The 22,322-nt window shown below is 38.1% G+C and overlaps 2 pseudogenes; one reads left to right on the top strand and one right to left on the bottom strand.

Moving 5' to 3' along the window:
• Positions 1-18: 18 nt before the first annotated feature.
• Positions 19-557, bottom strand: LOC124991986 (ras-related protein Rab-15-like; annotated as a pseudogene).
• Position 558: 1 nt separating this feature from the next.
• LOC124991396 (zinc finger protein 543-like) lies at positions 559-21,434 on the top strand (annotated as a pseudogene).
• Positions 21,435-22,322: the final 888 nt, after the last annotated feature.

The following is a 22,322-nucleotide window of genomic DNA, read 5'->3' as shown; positions in this document are numbered from 1 at the left end:
CACGCAGGACCCTCAGCACTAGCAGGTTTTCGAAGAGTTCACTGGGCCCTCGGGTTTGCCCTCCTCCTCCTCCAGCTCTGCCAAGGCCAACTCATTGCTGGCACGTATCCGGAGACCATCCAGCTCCTTCCTGTGGGCCTGTAGCACCAGCTCCGTCAGACACGTGAAAGACTCCTTAATATTGAGGTTGGTGCAGGCACTTGTTTTGTAGAAGTCCATGCTGTACTCCTTAGCCAGCTGCTGCCCTTGCTCTCTCCCCACCTGCCGTATCTACTCTTATAGGGGATCCTTATAGGGGATTTTACTCCTAAAGGGGATCCTTATTATCTATAAGGATCTTCTGGACACCTTCTGGTGCACACTCATCCACGTCACTGACCCACCTCAGTGCTGGTAAGAGCGCTCACTGCTATTGTAGTAAACTACAAATATTCCCTGGGTCCGTCCATAGTACTGCTTTGTGATAGTTGGTATCTCTCCTGCCCCACTGTGTCCCAAATCTGTATCCGCACTTTGATGCCATCTACCTCTATGGTCTTCATCTTAAAGTCAACACCGATGGTGGAGATGTGCAAGGAGTGGAACTCGTTGTCGGTGAAGCAGCACAACAAGCAGGTCTTGCCCACCCCGGAGTCCCTGATCAGCAACATCCGTCGTACTGCTTTGCCATAGCTGGGATCCGAGGGGGCCGGGGGCTGCCGGCGGCAGCGGGCGGCAGCGGACTCAGCTGGTCCCGGCGCTGGCCTCACCCACTGGCTGGGCACGGAGAAGCGCGGCTGCTGCGGGAGCACCACAGCGCTTGCTGAGCTGGGCCGGGCTCTGCACCGGACATTTGATTCTTTAAGCCAGTTAACATCTCCTGGTTTAAAGGGGTGGACATCAGTGGTCAGGCTCACAGGTAACCATTCTCTAACCCAATAATGTATAGTGGTCATAGTTGAGCCAAAAGCCTTTATCTGCTGTCTCAGAGTAATGTTCCCAATTTTTGAGATCTTCTCCTATGCTTCTTTTTAATGAGAGCAGGGAATCTCATAAAAGAATAATCCTGTCTGTCTAGTAGGGCTAGACCTAATCATTAAAAAGCAACTGGCAACACTTGGTTCAGTGTTAGCGGTTTCCCTAACACAGTCTTGGTTGTGATTTCCTGATGATCTTCAACCCCATTGTCACCGATTGCATCATCTTAGCCTGAATGTTGGCCCACATACAAATGGTGCAATGGTTATAACTCTCTTGCCAGGTGATTAAAACCATGTTGGTCAGAATCGACCATGGTCCTATCTACTATTAACAGTCAGCTGAGATTCCTGTGTGGTCCTCTTGGGGATTAGTGAGAAGACTCTTAGCTCCTCTAATTTCCTCTGCCAGTTTTGCCATCTGCCAGGATGGGTCAGAGTCTTGTTGACTAGATGCGGCTTTCCTGTGAAACAGTTGTGACATTTTCCTCTCCTTTTTACAGCATGTGCACTAGCTAGTTACTGGTTCTCTAGAATCCTCTTGATCTCCCTGATCAGGAGTTCAGAGTGACTCACCAGAGGCGCAAGGCCTGTTGAGGGGTTCCATTATTCCCTAGGTTCTGGCTGCCCTTAAAAGGCAAGTGCCAAAATATTGACTGCCTTTTCCTTGGCTCTTTTATTTCCTTAAATTTTGTCTCCAAATTTTGGTTTTAAACATTCAGCAGGCCAAAGTTTACCATCCTTGAAGTAGGAGTAATGTATTTAACTTCAAGTTTTATAATTTTACAGTTATTTAATCATTCCATTTAATTGGGGCTAGTATTAGTGCTGAAAGTCAGTCTCATATCCCATCTCTCTTATAGGTGATAGCTTTTCATCTCATATTAACTCAGATTGTTATATTAGGAGTAGTATTTCTATAAACCAGTAACAGACAGCACTCATAAAGTTTACAAGTAAAATACAAAATGGAATTAATAAGAGCAAAACTTACTTACTTTGTATAATAGCTATGAACCAAGAAATATAATTTTTCTAATCATGAATCTTTACTTAATTATATATTATATCACCTATGTATTTTGAGATTACAGTACACTTTACAAAAAAAAAATCTATGTTTTGAAATTCACTTTAAATTAATTCAAATCTAGCCTAATTTGTAATCCATCCTAACATGGAGTAAGGTGAGAGACAGAGTCATAACACATGGGAAGTGGCCTCTTGACAAATCTTAGGTAAAGTGGTTTATTTCTGAAGCTGATCTCTGTCACATAAATATAATCTTATAAATTAATAGTTTATTTCCTGAGTTTATATAAATACCAATTAACACCATATATAATTTCATCTTTCATTGAAACATGAATCAAAAATAACTGAGTACTTTGAAGTTTCTTTTGTGGCATGGTGACAACAGATCTTAATTTCATATTTTCAAACTTTAAACAAACCTGTGTTTCATAATTATATTCTAAATACTTAATTAAATTCTATCCCAATGTAAGGAATAACAAAATGTGTATATATACATATGTATATATATATAAATATATACACATATATACACATGTGTGTATAAATATACACACACATACATTTCTCTATGAATCTGAAAGGTACTATTTTTATAGACAACTTTATTTTGTGCAACACAGATTTGTAATGTGCTCTAAAACGATGTGTATACTTGGAGGACATGGCTACAACTTATATATAAGAATGCAATAACAGAATCACAATTACACTGATGTCCTTATACTAAAGAAGTTTAATTTTAAAGAAAAACAGGATGTGTAACACAGTTTAAAAACCTAACAGACACAAGAAATTATCTTGATAGCTACAAACAGATCAATACTCAAGAAGCCCTTGTTATTTTAACACATAGAAAATTGAATTCTGTTTAGATCAGTACATTAATATTTAAGCTTAGGAGAAAATTCCTTAAAATAACTTTAACTAATGGTGTTAATTACAACCAACTCAATCACACACAGATTTTTAAATATTTATCATCTTAAAATCTTGTGCAACTTACTTAGACACTCTACAACTTGTTTATTTCACCATACAAAAAACTTTTTTCCAGAAATACATATTATTTTGTATTAGAGATTGAACCCAGAAGCACTTAACCACCTAGGAACATCTCCAGCTTTTTTTTTTTTTTTTGTATTTTATTACAGACAGGGTCTTGCTGAGTTGCTCAGGACCTCAATAATTTACTGAGCCTGGCTTTGAACTCCAGGTGCTCCTGCCTCAGCCTCCTGAGTTGCTGGGATTATATATCTGTGCCACTACACCCAGCTCAGAAATATTTTTATATTAAAATGTATTTACATGCCTATAACCTTTTGTATCTCTTTAGTTGCTGACTCTTAAATTTACATTTTGAAATAATTCCTAAAAAATTTCTGAATTTATACAAATTACTTCATTTAATAGGATGAAATATTTTATACTTATTGAAGTACTTTAATTAAAAACAGCTGAAAGTTTTTATACCCTTTCCATACAGAATCACACCTACTTGACTCTTAGACTTTAGCATCTTTGCTTTAGTGAAGACCTAGAAAGAAAGCAATCTTAAATTTCCCCCTTTTCATTTACCAATTAATAAAAACACAAATAATGAAAGTGCAAAAGGGATGGACACTGGGAAGTCAATTGTCCCTCTACCCAATGAGATGAGGGACTAAGCCCTCCCTCTTCCTCCTTCCTAACTAACCTCATAGGGTAGACTTCAGAGGATTGAAGGTGCCCAAGACACCAGGACATCACCCACCAGGAGCCCAGGGTAACTGCCACTGTTGAAGGTAGTTCAATTTCTTTCCTCATTGATACAGGAGCAACTTTTTCAGCTTTGCCAGAATTTTGGGGACAAACTTGGCCTTCCAACCTCTATATTTGGAATAGAGGGAATAACTTCCAACCCATGCATAACAAACCCTCTATATGCAGCAATGAGGGGACTCCTTTTACCCATTCCTTTTTAATTACACATCACTGTCCCACTCCCTTAATGGGAAGAGACCTCCTCTCAAAATTTCAAGCCCCTTCACCCTTCATTTCCCTTTCATAAGTCTTAATATGGAACAGTCCACCCTGGTGGCTACAAATCTCTCTTCCTCCTCTTTTTACCAGTCCCCTGTTTTTCCCCTGTACACACACCACCTTGCTCCTTTCTTTGACCCTGAATAACCCACCTCCTCCACCCCCTCTGCCTCCACACTTGGTTCACCCTCAAGTTTGGAATCTGACCCATTCAGCTATCACATCCCACCATAAGCCCATCCACATATCCCTGAAGGACCCCTCCTCTTTCCCGTGTCAGCCTCAATACCCGATCTCCCTGACTCATCTCAGATGGCTAAAACCCATCATAACAGATCTTCTTTAAAAAGAATTCTTTCACTCTGCACGTTCTCCTTTTAACACTCCCACCCTACCCATTAAAAAACCCAGTGGAGCTTATCATTTAGTCCCAGACCTCCACATCATCATGGCCGTCCTTCCAATTCATGCAGCGGTTCCCAGCCCATACACGCTATTGTCTCTCACCCCTAATGACACCTCTTATGTTACAGTCTTAGATCATAAGATGCCTCTTTCTCTAGCCCCATACATCCTGACACACAAGATATCTTTGCTGATACAAGGACTGACCCAGATACTCATCATTCCCCACAGCTCACCTGAACAGTCCTCCCCCAGGGATTTTGAGACAGACCCCATTTCTTTGGTCAAGCACTCACTAAGGACCTCTCTTCTCTTTCCCTATCACCCAGTCTTCTCCTGAAATATGTGGATGATCTCCTTCTCTGCAGTCCCACCTTTCAGGACTCTCAAAATCACACTAATATAGCCCCCTTCCACATTCTACTCCTCCAGGTCTCCTTCATTGAAGACCCCACACTGTCCTTATGTTCTTGCCCATCCCTAAACCCTGCTACCCTTCTTTCTAATCCTCAACTACCAGTTACACACTCCTACCAGGAGGTCCTGGATGAGTTTCTCCCTCATCCGTCCCATATACAGGAAGGACCCCTACTCAACCCCAGCCTCTCATGGTTCATTTACAGTAGCTCCTTCATCTATCAAACACTGCAACAAGCAGGTTAGGCTATTGTTTCCTCCACTGATATTACAGAGGCACAGTCTCTTCCCCTGGGCACAACCTCTTAAAAGGCTGAGTTTATTGCCCTCACCCGAGCCTTACAATTGGCCAAAGGAAAGTCTATCAGCATTTACACTGATTTGAAATATGCTTTTCACATTCTCCTATCACATTCTACCATATGGAAAGAAAGAGATTTTCTGTCAACCAACTGCACTCCCATAGTTAATAGGACACTAATCCTTGAACTGCTTAAAGTGGCTCACCTTCCTTCCAAAATAGGGATCATTCACTATAAAAGTCATCAAACTAACTCCTCTCCTATTACACAAGGGAACAATAAAGCTGACCAAGAAGCCAAAACAGTAGCACTTTGTAATTCACCAAACACCCAACTTCTTCTCACTCCTTCAATATCCCCTCATTACCTGCCAGAGGAACACAATTTATACAAACAACAGGGTGCCCCAACAGAAGGCCCCTGGTTAAAGATTAATGGAAAATATGTGCTCCTTCAGAAACAGCTTCTCACTATTCTCACTCAGATCTGTGACTCCCTTCACATGAGTTTCAAACCTCTCCTCTGCCTCCTCCAGCCCCTTTTCTCTCACCCCCAACTACTCTCAACTCTCTGTGAAGTCACTCAAAAATGTGCCATCATGTCACCACAAGGTGGCTCCTTACATCCCCCCTTTCCCACCCATCAGGCCCAAGGCCATACTCCTGGAGAGGACTGGCAACTTGATTTTACTCATATGCCCGCCCACAAAAGAACCAAATACCTCCTCACTTTAGTGTGTACTTTCTCAGGATGAATAGAGGCTTTCCCTACAACTAATAAAAATGTGGCCACTGTTACTAAAGTTCCTCTGGAAGGAATTATTTCCAGATTTGGCCTCCCCAACTCACTTCAGGCTGACAATGGTCACTTCCTTCATTTCTCAGATTTCCCAACATCATCTCAGATTTGCCCTTAACAACTACTGGAAGCTACATATTCCCTATCATTCTCAGTTCTCAGGAAAAGTAAAAAGAGCTAATTCTCTCCTTAAATCCCAGCTCACTGAACTGTCCCTAGAGTTAAACAACCCTGGACAGTCCTTCTACCTTTGACTCTAATGCGTTTGAGAGTCATTCTGCATTCCCTTTCCTTTATTAGCCCTTTTGAACTTATGTATGCTGCCCTTTCCTTCTGAGATCCGTCCCTGTTTCCCTGAGTCTTCTCAGTGACTACTTCCCCACTCTTTCCTGAATGAGGCATCTGCTCCATGAACATGTGGACAGGTTTCTACCCAACCACAACCCTCCTCTCAGTTGTCTACCTGTCACCCTCATCCTGGGGACTAGATGGATCTCAAAAATCCTCATCCCCTAAATGAACAGGACATTCCAAGTTCTCCTGACTACCCCAACAGCCATCAACTTTGCTGGAAGACCCTCGTGGTTTCATCACAGCAGAGTTAAAGATGGCCTGCCTCCTCTGCCTCCTCCTCCCCATCTGGATCCTAGGTACTCCTGCAGCTTAAAAAATCCCACTATAATCAGATTGACACAAATCCCAGAAGAACCATAGTCTGCTGGTCTTTTGTTCATACCCTGTACATGGAACAAGTGTAATCAAAATTGTTAAGGCCTACCTTCAACCGGTTGACAAGCCACTACACAATGTAGCTCAAATCATCACAAACACTACTAAACCCACACCTAGACCCCCTCTGCTCACATCTCAACACAACTTTACAACTCCTCAACAATTTTAACCCATCCTATACTTCTGACGGCTAGCTGTGCATCCCTCTTACCCATGGCTCCTTGATAGCAAACCCTATCCCTTCTCCAAGGACTTCCAATCTAACTTCTCTCTTCACCCTTCCTCCTATAATTCCTCAGTACCACTTTATTCCAATGTCTCCTACTTTGCTGCACCTTCCCCCATCCTATGTCTCTACTCCACCATTCTACCTTTCAGTTTCCTATGCAACACAACATACAATGTCACTCAGCCACTATAGAGCCAACTTGGCATCTTCTTCCTCTGTGGAAACTCCATTCTTCACTGCCTGACACTCCCTATTCCCACTTCTGCCTCCCTATATTCCTCACAGTCAATATAATCATATATTCTGAAGTTTGAGTTGGCCCTTTGCTCCTCCTCCCAGACTCCACTTCAATATCTCTAACACAAAAGAGCAATTGTTGCCCCAGTCCTTATTGGATCAGGCATTTTGGCGGCAGCTGGTACAGGGGTGGCAAGAATAGGTACAACCCCCCATCTTTACTGTAAACCCTCCCAAGAACTGAATGAGGACTTTGAATGGGTGGCAGATTCCCTAGTCTCTTCAAATCCAAGTTATCCACTTAACCAATGTGGTTCTCAAAAATAGGAGAGCCATTGACTTAGTAACAGGAGAGAAGGGAGGTACTTGTGTCCTTTTAGGAGAGGAATGCTGTTACTTTGTCAACAAATCCAGAAAAGTCCAAGGAAACATAGCTGAACTCCGGGAGAACATTGAGAAATGCCACTGGAACAGTAGCAGAACCTCAGGACCAGACTCTCCCCTGGCTGCTCCCGTTGATGGACCCTCTGCATACACTCATCATAATACTCTTAATAGGACACTGTCTCATAAATTGCCTGAAAACTTTTTTACAAGATCAAGTAAAGGCACTCATTAATCAGACTGTAAACCAGCTCTTTATGAACCAATATAGCTGCCGGGGTCCAGCCCTAGCAGGAGTCCATGGGTTCCACACCGGTAAACGGGGCACGGGGAGACAGCGTGGGCAATGGATGGAGAATGAAAGACACAGACTCTAGTTCTGGTGCAATCAATCCCACTTTATTCTGGGGAAGGCTGGGTTATATACATTTTTCTTCAGGCTATAATGGCAGTCTTGTGGTTAATATTAAAGAAGTTTCCAAAGCATAGGCAGAAATTGTTTTTAACAAGGAAAAGAAAGATTATGAGAAAACAGTAACCTTACAGATTATCCTTACCTAATCACAATTATTTTAAGAATATCTGACTACGTCAATGAGCTAATACAATGTTTATTTCCTTAATATCTAAACTCTATGTGACCTAAGACTATTCTTATTATTCTCGCGGTTAAAGTGATAGACAAGTAATCTCATGTGACCATCTCTACTAGGTCCATCTGATTAATATCTAATTTGCCGAGTTAAAGGCTACAGGAGGGCAGTGGTTGCAGTGGTTCTCGTGGCCAAGTTTTTTTACTGAATAAATTACCTTGTCTTATGTAGCTCTTTTTTTCCAGAACAGGGCATTGTGCACCAACATTTATTATAGGGGTGACATATTCTTTGTAGGAAGGAAGGAATGTTGTGAAACCTTATTCTTTTACCCCACCACCATCATTAGAATTTAACCAGCCTGTTGGAGACAAAGGCAGATCTATAACTATTTTCTCCAGAGGCTTTCAGGGACTCATTGCACGGTTGTAAAATTATTTTTAATTTTGTTAGTGGTAAAGACCCATTGTTTTTCAGATTGTAGGTAATATTTTCTGGAATTTTTGTTGTATTCCCCTTATCCCCTTAAGCAATCCGTTCAGACTGAAATGAGTAATATATTATCAGAAAAACACTATGCTCCGGAGCAAAACATCCGGCAATTCCTTTTAGGATGAGCCTTTGCAATCATCCTCCAGAGGATCTTTGTCAAGCACTGGATGGAATTCCAGACACCCCCGCATATAGCCCCATCCTGGAAGTTCTGGCCTAAACCATTCTTCACCCCTGTTCAGTTCAAAGAAGTCAGAACAAACATTGCTCCTTATCATTACAAGACAAAAGGCCAGAATGTTAGGTCTTTAGGCCGTAGTGACTCCATTTTGAAAATCAGCACTTGCCCACCCAGACATAACCTTCCCAGAAGGCTCACCCCAAAAGGGTCACTAACTACTGAAACCACAATGAAGACATCAAGTAACACTCACAGGGCCAGTACTTTTTAACTACTCCATTGTGCATGACTATGTAGTTCAGAAGATTTTTCCTGCAGGCTGCTGTGCCTTGCTGAGGGGGCAGCCTGGCAGACTCTGTCAATAAACCTTTCCTTGAACTTAGAGCTGTGTCTCTTGTGGATATTTGTGCCAGTTACCCTAACACCCCTAAATCCCCAATCTGCCTTGAATATCCAGTTTTAAATTACAATAAAACCCCCCTCCCATTTTTTGTTCACCTACCTTGCTTGGAAGCTCCCAATGTGCTTTCTTGGTTTCACACCACAGAGGAGCCAGGAAAATTACCCTCTCTATTCTGACATCTTGAAACTACTGATCTTTGATATCTTGACCTTTCTTGATGACTATAATTCTAACTGCCACAATGGAGAATCAGAATGTTCTTTTGATTTGCATAGGATTTGCATTACCGTTTGGCTAAAGACATTGACCATTTGTATTTTTCTTCTTTTGAGAAGTATTTGTTTTGTTAACCTGCCAATATATTGATTGGTATTTAGACTTTTAGTGTTGAGATACTGCATTCTTTATATTTTCTTTATATTAATCCTCAGTTGGAAGAGTAGCTGACAGAGATTTTCTCCCATTCTGTGGGTGGTTTCTTCACACTGGTCTTGCCTTTGCTCTGAAGAAGTTTTTTAGTTTGATGCCATCCCACTTATTGATTCTTTCTCTTATTTCTGGAGATTTTGGTGTCCTATTCAGGTAGTATTTTCTTGACTCTACATGTTGGAGTGTTTTCCTAATTATTTTTTCTTGATCTAATTTAGATCTGACTTTTATAAAAAATAGAGATAGGGATATATTTTAATTCTACATTTATCAAATTTTCCCAGCACCACTTCTTAAAGAGGCTGTCTTTTCTCCAGTGAATATTTCTGGCACCTTTGTTATGAATCAGACTAAAGCTTTGTGGGTTTCTTTCCTCACCCCTGGTATCTATTATATTATTCTATTGATCTATGTGTCTATTTCTATGCCAGTACCAAGTTTTTTCTTTAACTTAGCCACTGAAGTATGAATTGAAATCATGTTTAGTTCTACCTCTTGTATTCATTGCTCAAGATAGCTATTGCTACTTGCATTCATTTGTGCATCCATATATTGAATTATATGAATAATATATATGAATTATTGAACTACATTTTCTAGTTCTATGAAGAATATTATTTTTATTTTAATAGGGATTGAATTCAATGTGTAGACTGTATTTGGTAAAATGTTCTAAAAATATTAATTCTGTTGGTCCTTGAACAAGGAAGATATTTTCTAGTGTTCTAGAGTTTTTCTCAATTTTTTTAATGGTGTGTAGTAGAGGTCTCTACCTCCTAATTAAAATTTATTTCTAGGTATTGCATGTTTTTGAAGCAGTTGAGAGTGGAATTTTTTCATGTTTTTTCTCAGAGAATTTATTATCAGTATATAGAAAAGCATGTAAATTTTGAATATTGATTTGCTAGCTGAATACTTTGCAGAAATTGTTTTTCAGCTCTACAAATCATCTGGGAAACCTTGAGTGTCTTCCAATTACAGGAATATACCATCTGCTTATAGGGATAATCTCACTTCGTTTCATAATAATAGGAGTACAAGAACCCTATTTTTTGTTTTTTTTCCTAATTACTATGATTAAAATTTTAAGCATGATAGTGATTGTGACACCATATTATTTCTAATATTTAGGGTAAATGGTTTTGTTTTTTCACCACTCAGTATGATAATGGCTTTGGGTTTTTCATATATAGCCTTTATTATGTTGAGGAAAATACTTGATATCCTAGTTAATTTAGCATTTTATCATGAGCAGGTTTAAATTTTGGAATAGTCACTCCAGCAACCCTCACTCACCCTGAGGGTTGAGCAAGCATCTTACTCCAGATGAAAACACCTAACACTACTGAGAAAGGAAGCTGAGAATCTTTGGAACACCTGTACAAACAATTGGTTAACTTGTCATCAAGATTATTTTTCATGGTTTAATTGTGACTTTAATAGTTCATATATATATTCATATCATTTCTCATTTCTAGGATTTTAAAACCAGTTATTTTCCATGAGTCACTATTTGAAGATTAGACATGACTTTATGCAAAATTAGACTTAGTTATAGGGGTAATATTATGTTTAGTATTAAATTTTATGTTGGGTTAGGGTTAGAGTTAGGGATTGCATTGGGAAACATGTATATTCATAAGAATGTACATTAAAAATATGTGTCAAAACACATATAAATATATATGCACTAAAACATGCAATGCTATATTGTGCATTAATGGATACACATGTTTTTTAACTTGAGCATGCGTGGATATATTCTATAACTGAATATGTAAGAACATTCAGACATATTGAATATATAAGTAAAACCACATAAATACTTATATTATTATGCATTCTCTTATGTAAAATTAGGTTTAGATATGGGGTAAGGTTAGGGTTAGTATTAAATTTGAGTTGGATAAGAATTAGGGAAGAAAATGAATAATATATCAGGAATCATAAATATTCATAAAATTGGATATGTGAAAAGGTGTACAAAAACACATAAGAACATATTTTCTGAAATATGAAATTTTATAATGTGACCACTTTGTATATACATTTTTAAATTTGGATATGCATGGATTTATCATATAAATGAACATATTACAATATACATACAAATTTACCTTAGATTATTAAATATGTAATTCAAAATATATATAAACATTTTATTAGTGTACAGGCTGTTTTTTGAAATGAGGTTCATGTATGGGGTAATTTAATATTAAATTTAGTATTAAATTTTGAGTTGTTTGGGAAATATTTGTATATCAGGAAACATGAATATTCATAAGACTATATGTATAAAAATTTATGTGAAATACACCTAAACCTACATTTTCTAGGAAAGAGTATGTTATAATGTGAGTCAAATGAATATACTTTAAAATAATGGTTATATGGGAAATATCATAAAAATTTATGAGTAATATATATGCAAATACATTATTCTTGTATACATAAAATTTTCAAAATGCACAAATTTCACATTAGTGTGCTTTTATGTAAAATGATATTTAGGCATATGTTAAGGATAAATTTAGTATTACTTTAAGGGTTGGTTTAGTGTTAACATAGAATGAATACATGCATTAAGAAATATGAATATAAGATTATGTGAAAATATTAATAAAAACTTGCATAAAAATATATGTTCTGAAATAGGAGAGAGTATAATGAGAGTCATGTGTACACTGTTTTTAAAATTGGAATGCATGGATATATCCAATACATGAATATGTAATATGTATGCAAATATACCATTGATAATTGAAAATATAAGCCAAATACACATAAATATGCATACTATTCTACAGGATTTTATGTAAATTATTGTTTTCTATGGGGTAAGTTTAGAGTTACTTTTAGTTAGGGTTTGAGTTAGAGTTAAGTTTAGTGTATGAATATGTGTATTGGGAAACATGAATATTCATAAGAATGTATGCATGAAAATATGTATGAAAATATATGGGCATACATATATTCTGAAAAAGTAAATGGTATAATTTGAGTACTATAAGTACACATTTTTTAACATGGGATGCCTGGATATAGTATATGAATGACTGTCATGGTATATATGCAAATACACCATTGATAATTCAAAATATAAATCAAAATAAAGATCAATACACATACCACTATATATGCTTGTTTGTAAAATTAGGTTTTGGTACCAGTGTAAGGTTAGAGTTCTGAAACAGGTGGTTTAATGTGAAGCATTAAACACATTTTTAAATTTAGGGATGTTATATATGACCTATACATGAATATATAATAATATATGCTAATATGCATTTGATATTTTAGTATATAAATCAAATGCACATAAATATGCATGTTAGTACATGTGCCTTTATGTAAAATTAGGTTTATACATTAGGGAAGGTTAGGATTAGAATTCATTTTTGGGTTGGGTTAGGGTTACAGTTAGGGAATTAATATGTATATCAGTAAAAGTGAATTTTCATAAGATTGTGTGAAATGTGTTTGAAAACATATGAACATATGTTTTCTGATACATGAATGTTTATAATATTTGTCACATAAACATACTTTTTCCACATTGCAGATGCATGGATATATCATATAAATTAATCTATAATAATATATATACAAATATACCATTTAATAATTTAATATGTACAGCAAAGTGACATATATATTCATATCACCATACAAATTTTACATAAATTTGTGTTTAGTTATAGGGGTAAATTTAGAGTTAGTTATAAATTTTGAGTTTTTTAGGGCACAAATATGTATATATTGAAGTGGAAATATTAATAAGAATGTACATTTGAAAAATATGTATGAAAATGTAAATAAAAGTTTTGAAATAGAGAAGGATTTAATGTGAATTTTATAAAGACATTTTTTAATTTTAGGAAAACACTAAAAAATTACATAAATGAGTGTATAATACAAATACAAATATTTATAATTGATCATATGAATCAAAATACACATCAATGTTCATGTATTCCATGTGCTTTTATGTAAAATTAGGTTTAGTTATCCACACAATATTAGGATTAGTATTAAATTTTTGACTGGTTTCCATATATGGTTAGGGATTGAATAGATATATCATGAAACATGAATATTCATAACATCTGCATATGAAAATATGTGTGAAAATGTATATAGGTTTTGAAATAGAAAATGGTTTAATGTTAGACACAAAAATACATTTTTTTAAAATGTGGGGATGCATGGATAAAATATATGTGAATATATGATCATATGTTTGCAAATATATCATTGAAAATTGGAGATATAAATCAAAATACACATAACTATTCTTATTACTATATGTGCATTTATGTAAATTTAAGTTTAGTTATAGCAGTAAATTTCAGGTCAAAATTATGTTTTGACTTAGTTTAGGTTCAGGTTAGGTAATGAATGTATTTATCAGGAAACATGATTTTTACCAGAAAGTATGCTTGAAAGTATATTGAAACAGCAAATGATTTAATATGAGTCATACAAATATGCTTTTTAAAATATGGATGCATGGATAAATTACATATATGAATATATAATATATATGCAAATATGTCATTGATTATCAAATATAGAAGTCAAATTACAACAAAAATTCATATTTTATATGTTTTCATGCAGTTACATTTAGTTATGGTGTAAACTTAGGATTAGTATTAAATTTAGTGCTGGGTTTGGGTTAGGGTTAGGGAAAGAATATGGATATCAGAAAACATGAATATTCATGAAAATGTACACATGAAAATATGTACTCTTTGAGTTAACTTCCTTGAAGAGAAGATCCCACTTGCAAGGAACTATTGTTTAGCAATGGCACACACAGTTCCAAAGTCAAACCTTATCTCCAAGATGTGAAAAGCAGATGAACACTAGATGAACCCTGGTCAAACCCCAATATGCTCATTGAGAACTGAGTTCTTTAAACTTGAAGCTGCTTGCACGAAGGGCTACTTTTCTGTTCTTCCTTGCTTCTTAGTAACCTCAGACTGAACACAGTTCAGACCATGTATCCAGTCTGGTAGATACCCCAAGTTAGCGGGAAAAGTTGTTATTGCTAAAAGGGTCAACTTCACAAAGATTCATTGTAATTGAAAGGAAGTACCAGAACCCTCTTGCAGAGAGCTGCCATTTACCAATGGTACAGACATTTCAAAAGTGAAACCTTGCCTGCAACCCCTGAGAGGGGTTTGGTTTCATGTTGGGTCAACTTGAGATAAACCCAATGTGCTCACTGACAATTATATAAAATATGCTTCTTCAGGCTGTTTCACTTCTACCTTCCTAGATGTTCTCAGCAAACAGGTATGGACACAGTGGAGACCAAGTATCCAGAGGTTGTTAGTAGTAATTTCACTGTTACTAAAGGGTGACGGCACTATTGAAATGTCCTTTCTGAATGATCTCTGGACATGCATCTGCTGCTTGTTTGGCAGCTGCACTTATATGTGCTGCTTTTCCCTGAGAAAGTGCTTGGAATATGACGATGAAGGTTTTTAGAAAGCACTTGTACCTATGAGACCCTAGTTTACCAATGCCGTTAATGAATGGCACAGTTGATTCAAAAATGAAACCTTGCCTGCAAACTCTGAATAGTGGTAACGCTTCGTGCTCTTTTGACTACCACTAATCCCAATGTGCTCACTGAAAAAATATTTTCTGCCAAAGTTGCTTGCAAATTCTTTCAGTTCTGCTCCACCTAACCATTCTCAGCAAGATCCTTCAAAACAGAGTTGTGACCCAATATCAAGAGTCTTCTATGAAAAAATAGAATGTGGTACTGAAGAGTGAGTGCACTCTTGAAACATCTTCTCTGATGAAATTTGGATGTTCTACTACTATTTGTTAAACATTTACACTTCTATGAGATGCTTTCCCTCAGGAATTTGGAAGAGGAACATATCGATTCTGAGGCATTAGTTGTATCTAGGAGCCCCAACAGAGGAAGAAACTGCAATTACAAAGAACATCAATTCCCCAACGTTTCATTGAAATTCAACTGTAAACCTTTCCCAGAAAACTCCCCAAAGTGCCAGATCCTGCTTGCAAGTGACTGCCACTTGCCAATGGTCCCAATGTTTTCAAAATTAAACCTTACATGCACATGCTTAGAAGTGATAATGCTTCATACTAGTTCAACTGGGTCAAACCCCAATGTGCTTACTAAGAACTGAGCTCATGTAAGATTAAGCTGCTTGCATAAAGGGCTTCAGTTCTTCTCTTGCTATCTCTTCTCAGTCAGCATGTTCAAAACAGTTCAGAGTCCAGACACAAAGTCTCCTAGGAAGAATAGGAGTGTGCTTCTGCAGTGTGGGTGCTCTCTTGAAAGGCCCTCAATCACCCAAATGGAAGTGCTAATGCAACCTACTACCTACTTCGAAGAACACAAAGAAGCTGCTATTGTTATAAAGTCAATTCTCCAAATCCTCATGAAATCTAACAGGAAAACTGTCCCAGGAAATGCCCTAGCATTGCTTGATTCCACTTGCAATGAAATGTCATTTACCAATGGCACAGAGGCTTCAAAATTGAAAACTTGCCAGAATGCTCTGAAAAGCAGTAAAGCTAAATGCTAGTTCCACCCAGGGGAAATCACAATGTTCATACCAAAAATGGAGTCCCTGCAACTTGAAGATGCTTCAGAAATGTGCCTCACTTCTGCACTTTCTAGCTCTTCTCAGCAATCACATCTGTAGCACAGTCAGTCCTCATATCCAGAGTCTGCTAGTAAGAATTGCAGTGTGCTGTGGTTAAGTGTGAGTGCACTCTTGAATTGTTCTCCTTGGGTGACATTCAGAAGTGCCAATGCACTTCTGTGTGCTACTATTCCTCAGACATTTTGAATAAGATCATGAATATTCTAAGAGAGCACTTGTACCTAGGTGCTCTAGTTAGAGTCAGAGATTTGTATTTGAAGAATATCAATTTCCATAAATCTTCTTTGAATTAGAATAGGCACACTTTATCAGAATATTTCCTACCAGTGCTGGATTTCACTTGAGAGGAACCACTCTTGACCAATTGCCCAGAAGCCATGGGTACTGAGAGTTTAGAGATCAATGACTGCCCAAATAAACTGAAAGGCATGCTGCTCAATATTCTAGTGCAGGAAAGAGACCCAATCTTCCATGCTAGATGTGGAGGACAGAAAGAACCATTTTGCATCCGTGGTGTAGGTGCCAGACCATAGAGGACCAATTCCAGAAAAAAAACAAATTTGGCCCAGAATATAGGCCCGGCAAACCCCTACATGGAGCATGGCGGCTGACCAGGAGAAAATCAACCATGCATAGGAGTTCACACAGGTCAACACTGGTGGTAGAAACACCCTGGGATCTCCCCTTCTCACTCCAATTCAGATGCTTGCAGGTCAGGATAGGAGAGATGCATCTGACCATGAATTCAAAAGAACAGAGAAGGGAGAGATTGAGTTTGGAGATAGATTCTGAGACCATGAACCATGGAGTCCACAGGTGACAAAGTGGACTAAGAATTGTCTCCTCCTCTGCAGGAATGAAATCAAGGGGAGCACCCTCAAGTGGAGTCTTATGTGTGAACTGGCAATTCTGGGCCCTGGGGGTGCACTGGTTTAAAACTGCCAGAACAATTGGCATCCTGCCAAGCACCTGGAACCTAGCTAAACCTAAACCCCACCTCCATGAATTACCTCTCTCACTCCAGCCAGCACACCCTGAGGGTTGACCAAGCATCTTACTCCAGATGAAACCCTCTAATACTACTGAGAAGGGAAGCTGAGAATCTTTGGCAGGCCAATGGAAACAATTGGTTAACTTGTCATCAAGATTATTTTTCTTGGTTTCATTGTGACTTTAGTTGTTCACATATGTATTATTGTTCTTCTCATTTCTAGAATTTTAAAGCCAGTTATTTTTCATGGATCAGTATTTTGAGGATTAGACATGACTTTATGTAAAGTTAGGTAAAGTTAGAAGGGTAATATTCTGGGTAATATGAAATTTTATGTTAGATTAGGGTTAGAGTTAGGAATTGCCTATGTACATTGGGAGACATGAATACTCATAAAAATGTACATTAAAATATATGGAAACATATACATATATATGTACTGAAACATGCAATGATATATTTTATGATGAATACCCAGGTTTGAGCTTGAGAATGCATGAATATGTCATACAATTGAATTTATAAGAACTCTCAGGAAAATTGAAGATATAAGTAAAACCACATAAATACTAATAATATTATGCATCCTATTATGTAAAATTAGTTTTAGGTATAGGGTAATGTTAGTGTTAGTATTAAAGTTTGAGTTGGATTAGGATTAGGGTTATGGAATGAATATGTATATCCGGAATCATAAATATTCAGAAGAATATTTGTGAAAAAGATGTATAAAACACACAAGAACATAGGAAATTTTATAATGTGACTCCTTTGAATACACATGTTTTTCAATTTGAATATGCATGAGTTCATCACTTAAATGAATATATTATAATATATGTGCAAATATACCATTGATTATTGAATATACATAAACATTTTATTAGTATACAGGCTGTTATGTGAAATGAGTTTCAGGTTAAATGAGTTTCAGTGTTAAATTTTGAGTTGTTTGGGGAATATTTGTATATTGGGAAACATGAATATTCATAAGAATATATGTATAAAAATACATGTGAAAAGATATATAAAACTATATGTTCTGATAAAGAGTAAGTTATGAGTTAAATGAATATGGGATATATCATGTATGTTTATAAATAATATGTATGCAAATGTATCATTCATAATTGCATAAAATTTTCAAACTACACAAAATTCATGTTAGTATGCTTTTATGTAAAATGATGTTTAGATTTAGGAGTTAGGATAAGGCTAGTATTAAATTTTGGGTTGATTTAGGATTAGTGTTATACAATGAATAATTACACCAAGAAACATGAACATAAGATTGTATATGTGAAAATATGAATGAAAACATATATAAAAATATATGTTCTGTAATAGGGAAGAGTATAATGTGGTTCATGTGTGCACTACTTTTAACATTGGAATGCATGGATATAGCAAATAAATGAATATATAATAATATGTATACAAATACACCATTGATAATTGAAAATATAAGTCAAATGCATATAAATATATATACCACCCTACAGGATTTTATGTAAATTATTGTTAGTTTTGGATAAGTTTAGAGTTACTTTTAGTTAGGGTTAGAGTTAGGGTTAAAGTTAGTTTATGAATATGTGTATTGGTAAAAATGAATATTCATAAGAATATATGCATGAAAATATGTTTGAAAATATATGACCATATATATTCTGAAAAAGGAAAGGATATAATGTGAGAAATATAAGTACACATTTTTTAACTTGAGATGCATGGATATAGTATATGAATGAATATGTAATGATATATATATATTGATAATTCAATATATAAATCAAAATACAGATCAATACACATACCACTATATAAGCTTGCATGTAAAATTAGGTTTAGGTATCAGGGTAAGTTTATCATTAGTATTAAATTCTAGGTTGTTTTAAGGTTATGGTGAGGAACTGCACATGTATGTCAGGAATCGCAGCTAATTCATAAAAATGTACCTGAGAAAATAGGTATGAAAACCTATATAAACATTAGGTTCTGGAACAGGGAAGGGTATATTGTGAGTCATACAAATACACTTTTATTTTCTTTGTGGATGCATGGATATATAATATGAATGAACATATACTAACATAGGCAAATGTAGCATGGATAATTGAATATATGTTAAAATGCAGATAAATAAACATGATAAATAAACATACACTTTTTGTAAAATTAGGTTTTGGTATAGGGATAATGTATGGTTTGGTATTAAAGTTTCAATTGGGTTAAAAATAGGTTTAGGGGACATCCAGTCCACAGAGACAGCGGCGCAGTTCCACATTGCTGTGGGTCCGCCTCTTTGGGGTCTGGTATCCTCGGCCCCACAGGGTGTCCAGGGGCACCCGCCCGCTAGGCACAGGGAGACTGAGACTCGCAGCATGGTGGGTGGGCAGGTTGGCTGCACGCTGCAGGACACCACGCAGGTGTCTGTGACCTTTAAGGATGTGGCTGTGACCTTCACGCAGGAGTGGAGGCAACTCAACCTGACCCAGAGGACCTTATACTGGGCTGTGATGCTGGAGACCTATGGTCTTCTGGTTTCTCTGGGCTGCCCTTTGTCTAAATCCGAGCTGATATGCCTGATGGAGCACAGCCAGGAATTACAGAAGGTGAAGAGGGACCTTTCCCAAGGCTCCTGTGCAGGTAGCAACACAAAACCTAAAACCACAGAGCCCACCCCTGCTTGCTTGGCCTGACTGAGTGAACCTCACACCAGGAGCAACTAATGCAGAGGGCCTTGGGGAACTCCCAGTTGGGGCAGCTCAGGGGTCAGGTTAGGACATCTGAAATGCACGCAGGACTTAAGAGACCAGGGATAGAGACGCTCCCTGAACACATGATCCCTGGACATGGTGGCATTGGAATGGCTGATGTGTGTTCAAGGACTATCCATGTCTCTCTAGATGATGCTCTGTATGTCTGTGACTCAGGTAGACCAGGTACAGGTTGCATGCAGGAGAAAATCCCTATGAATGCAAGGAATGTGGGAAAGTGTTTAGCAAGAATTGCCTCCTCATTCAACATGAGTGGATCCACTCTGGAGTGAAGCCCTATGAGTGCACAGAGTGTGGGAAGACCTTCAGCATGAGTATGCATCTCCTCCAGCACCAAATAATCCACACGGGGGAGAGGCCCTACGAGTGCTTGGAGTGTGGGAAGGCCTTCAACCGCAGGTCTCACCTAACACGCCACCAGCGCATCCACAGTGGGGAGAAGCCTTATAAGTTCAGCGAATGTGGAAAGGCCTTCACCCACTGCTCCACTTTTGTCTTGTGTAACAGGAGCCACACTGGAGAGAAGCCTTTTGTGTGCGAAGAATGTGGCAAGGCCTTCCGTGATAGGCTGGGTTTCAGTGGACACTACATCTTTCACACTGGGAAGAAGCCCTATGTGTGCATAGAATGTGGGAAGACCTTCAGCCAAAGGTTATACCACAAGTGGCACCAGCAGACTCACACTGGAGTGTGACCCTTTGAGTGCAGTGAGTGTGGGAAGGCCTTCTGTGAAAGTGCTGACCTCATTCAGCACCACATCTTCCACACTGGGGAAAAGCCTTACATGTGCAGTGAACATGGGAAAGCCTTTACCCACTACTCCACTTTTATCTTGCATAACAGGACCCATACTGGAGAAAAACCCTCTAGATGCAAAAAATGTAGGAAAGCCTTTAGTGACAGAGGAGACCTCATTCGCCACTTCAGTGTCCACACTGGAGGGAAGCATTATGAGTGCATAGAGTGTAGGAAGACCTTCAACCAATGATCACACCTCACAAGACACCAGCAGATTCACAGTGGGGAGAAGCCCTATGAATGTATGGAGTGTGGGAAATCTTTTTGTCGGAGTGCAAACCTCATCCAACACTCCATCATCCACACTAGAGAGAAGCCCTGAGTGCAGTGAGTGTGGAAAGGCCTTCAGCCACAGCTCATCCCTCACTTAGCATCAAAGGAAGCATACTGGGAGAAACCCTTTAGGTGGCAGAGGAAGGACCACCTTTCACAAGTGGGAAAGCGTCTGTCAAACATCTCAGGACTCACGTTAAGGAGATTTTTTTTTTAATGTATCCACTGAAGAATATCAGTGGTCGAAGCCAACTTCTAAGTCAGCCTCTGGCCATTCATGCCAAGAGGAGCTCCTTTAGTGCCATCTCTATGAAAAATATGTCATAAATCATCATTTGTCATCTGAGGAGTCATGTTTGAAGTGGACCCAGCCTAGGGACTTTTACATCTGGGAATTCCTCCATGAGAGAGGCCCAGGGATTACTGTGCTCTTAGAAAAACCTTCAGCCACATCTTTCTTCTTAGTTTAAATTAAAATGTTATCTCAAGTATAGTTTTTTAAAGGAGGAGGGTAGGGCTCAGGGTATAGCTCAGCTCTACATGTGCAACGTCCTGGGTTCAGTCCTCAGAGACAAACAAAAGCACAATCAAGAGGAGATATAAGAGGAGGAAATGCCAGCACACCATTGTTCAGGCTTTGACCAGCAGTGTGCTGTTCTTTTATGATTATACTTGGGAAAAGGGGAGTGTTGTTTCAGAAATGAAAAAGCCCTGTTTTTCCTGTGTGCACACTCACTGCTGTCCAGCATCAGGACAGTTAGACTGTGAGGGTGGAAGACCTGGAAAGCTGCCTCTGTCCGCTGACATTGCCTCTGTCTGAGGAGCAGGAACCGTCTGCCGGGAGACCAGAGGTTGTGTGGTGAAGGGCTTCTGTTTAAGGAGATGAGACTGCACACACAACCACACACCTTCACTGTGCATTCAAAGTCGATTCTTTTCAAACAACCATTTCTTCTTGTACCTTCACCTACCCTCTCTCATACTTTCCCGATCCCAGTCTGTGTAGACTCTATTTTTCTGTGGGAGGAGATGATAGTGTTCCTGACACAGTTAACTCAGGTAGGTCCCAGTTCTTCCTCAGATTCAGCTTTCTCCTTTCTTTCCCTTCCTTAGGCTTCTCCACGTACCCCTCAGCAATTTTCTAAGAGGTCAAATTAAAGCCAAAACAAAAATGCAAGACTAAATTAGATTAAAGGAACAGGATAAACTCTGAAG

The sequence above is a fragment of the Sciurus carolinensis genome, chromosome 8 (genome assembly GCF_902686445.1).
Source record: "Sciurus carolinensis chromosome 8, mSciCar1.2, whole genome shotgun sequence".
NCBI lineage: Eukaryota > Metazoa > Chordata > Mammalia > Rodentia > Sciuridae > Sciurus > Sciurus carolinensis.
Note: the sequence above shows the minus strand (reverse complement) of the source record. Positions and strands in the feature narration are given on the sequence as shown.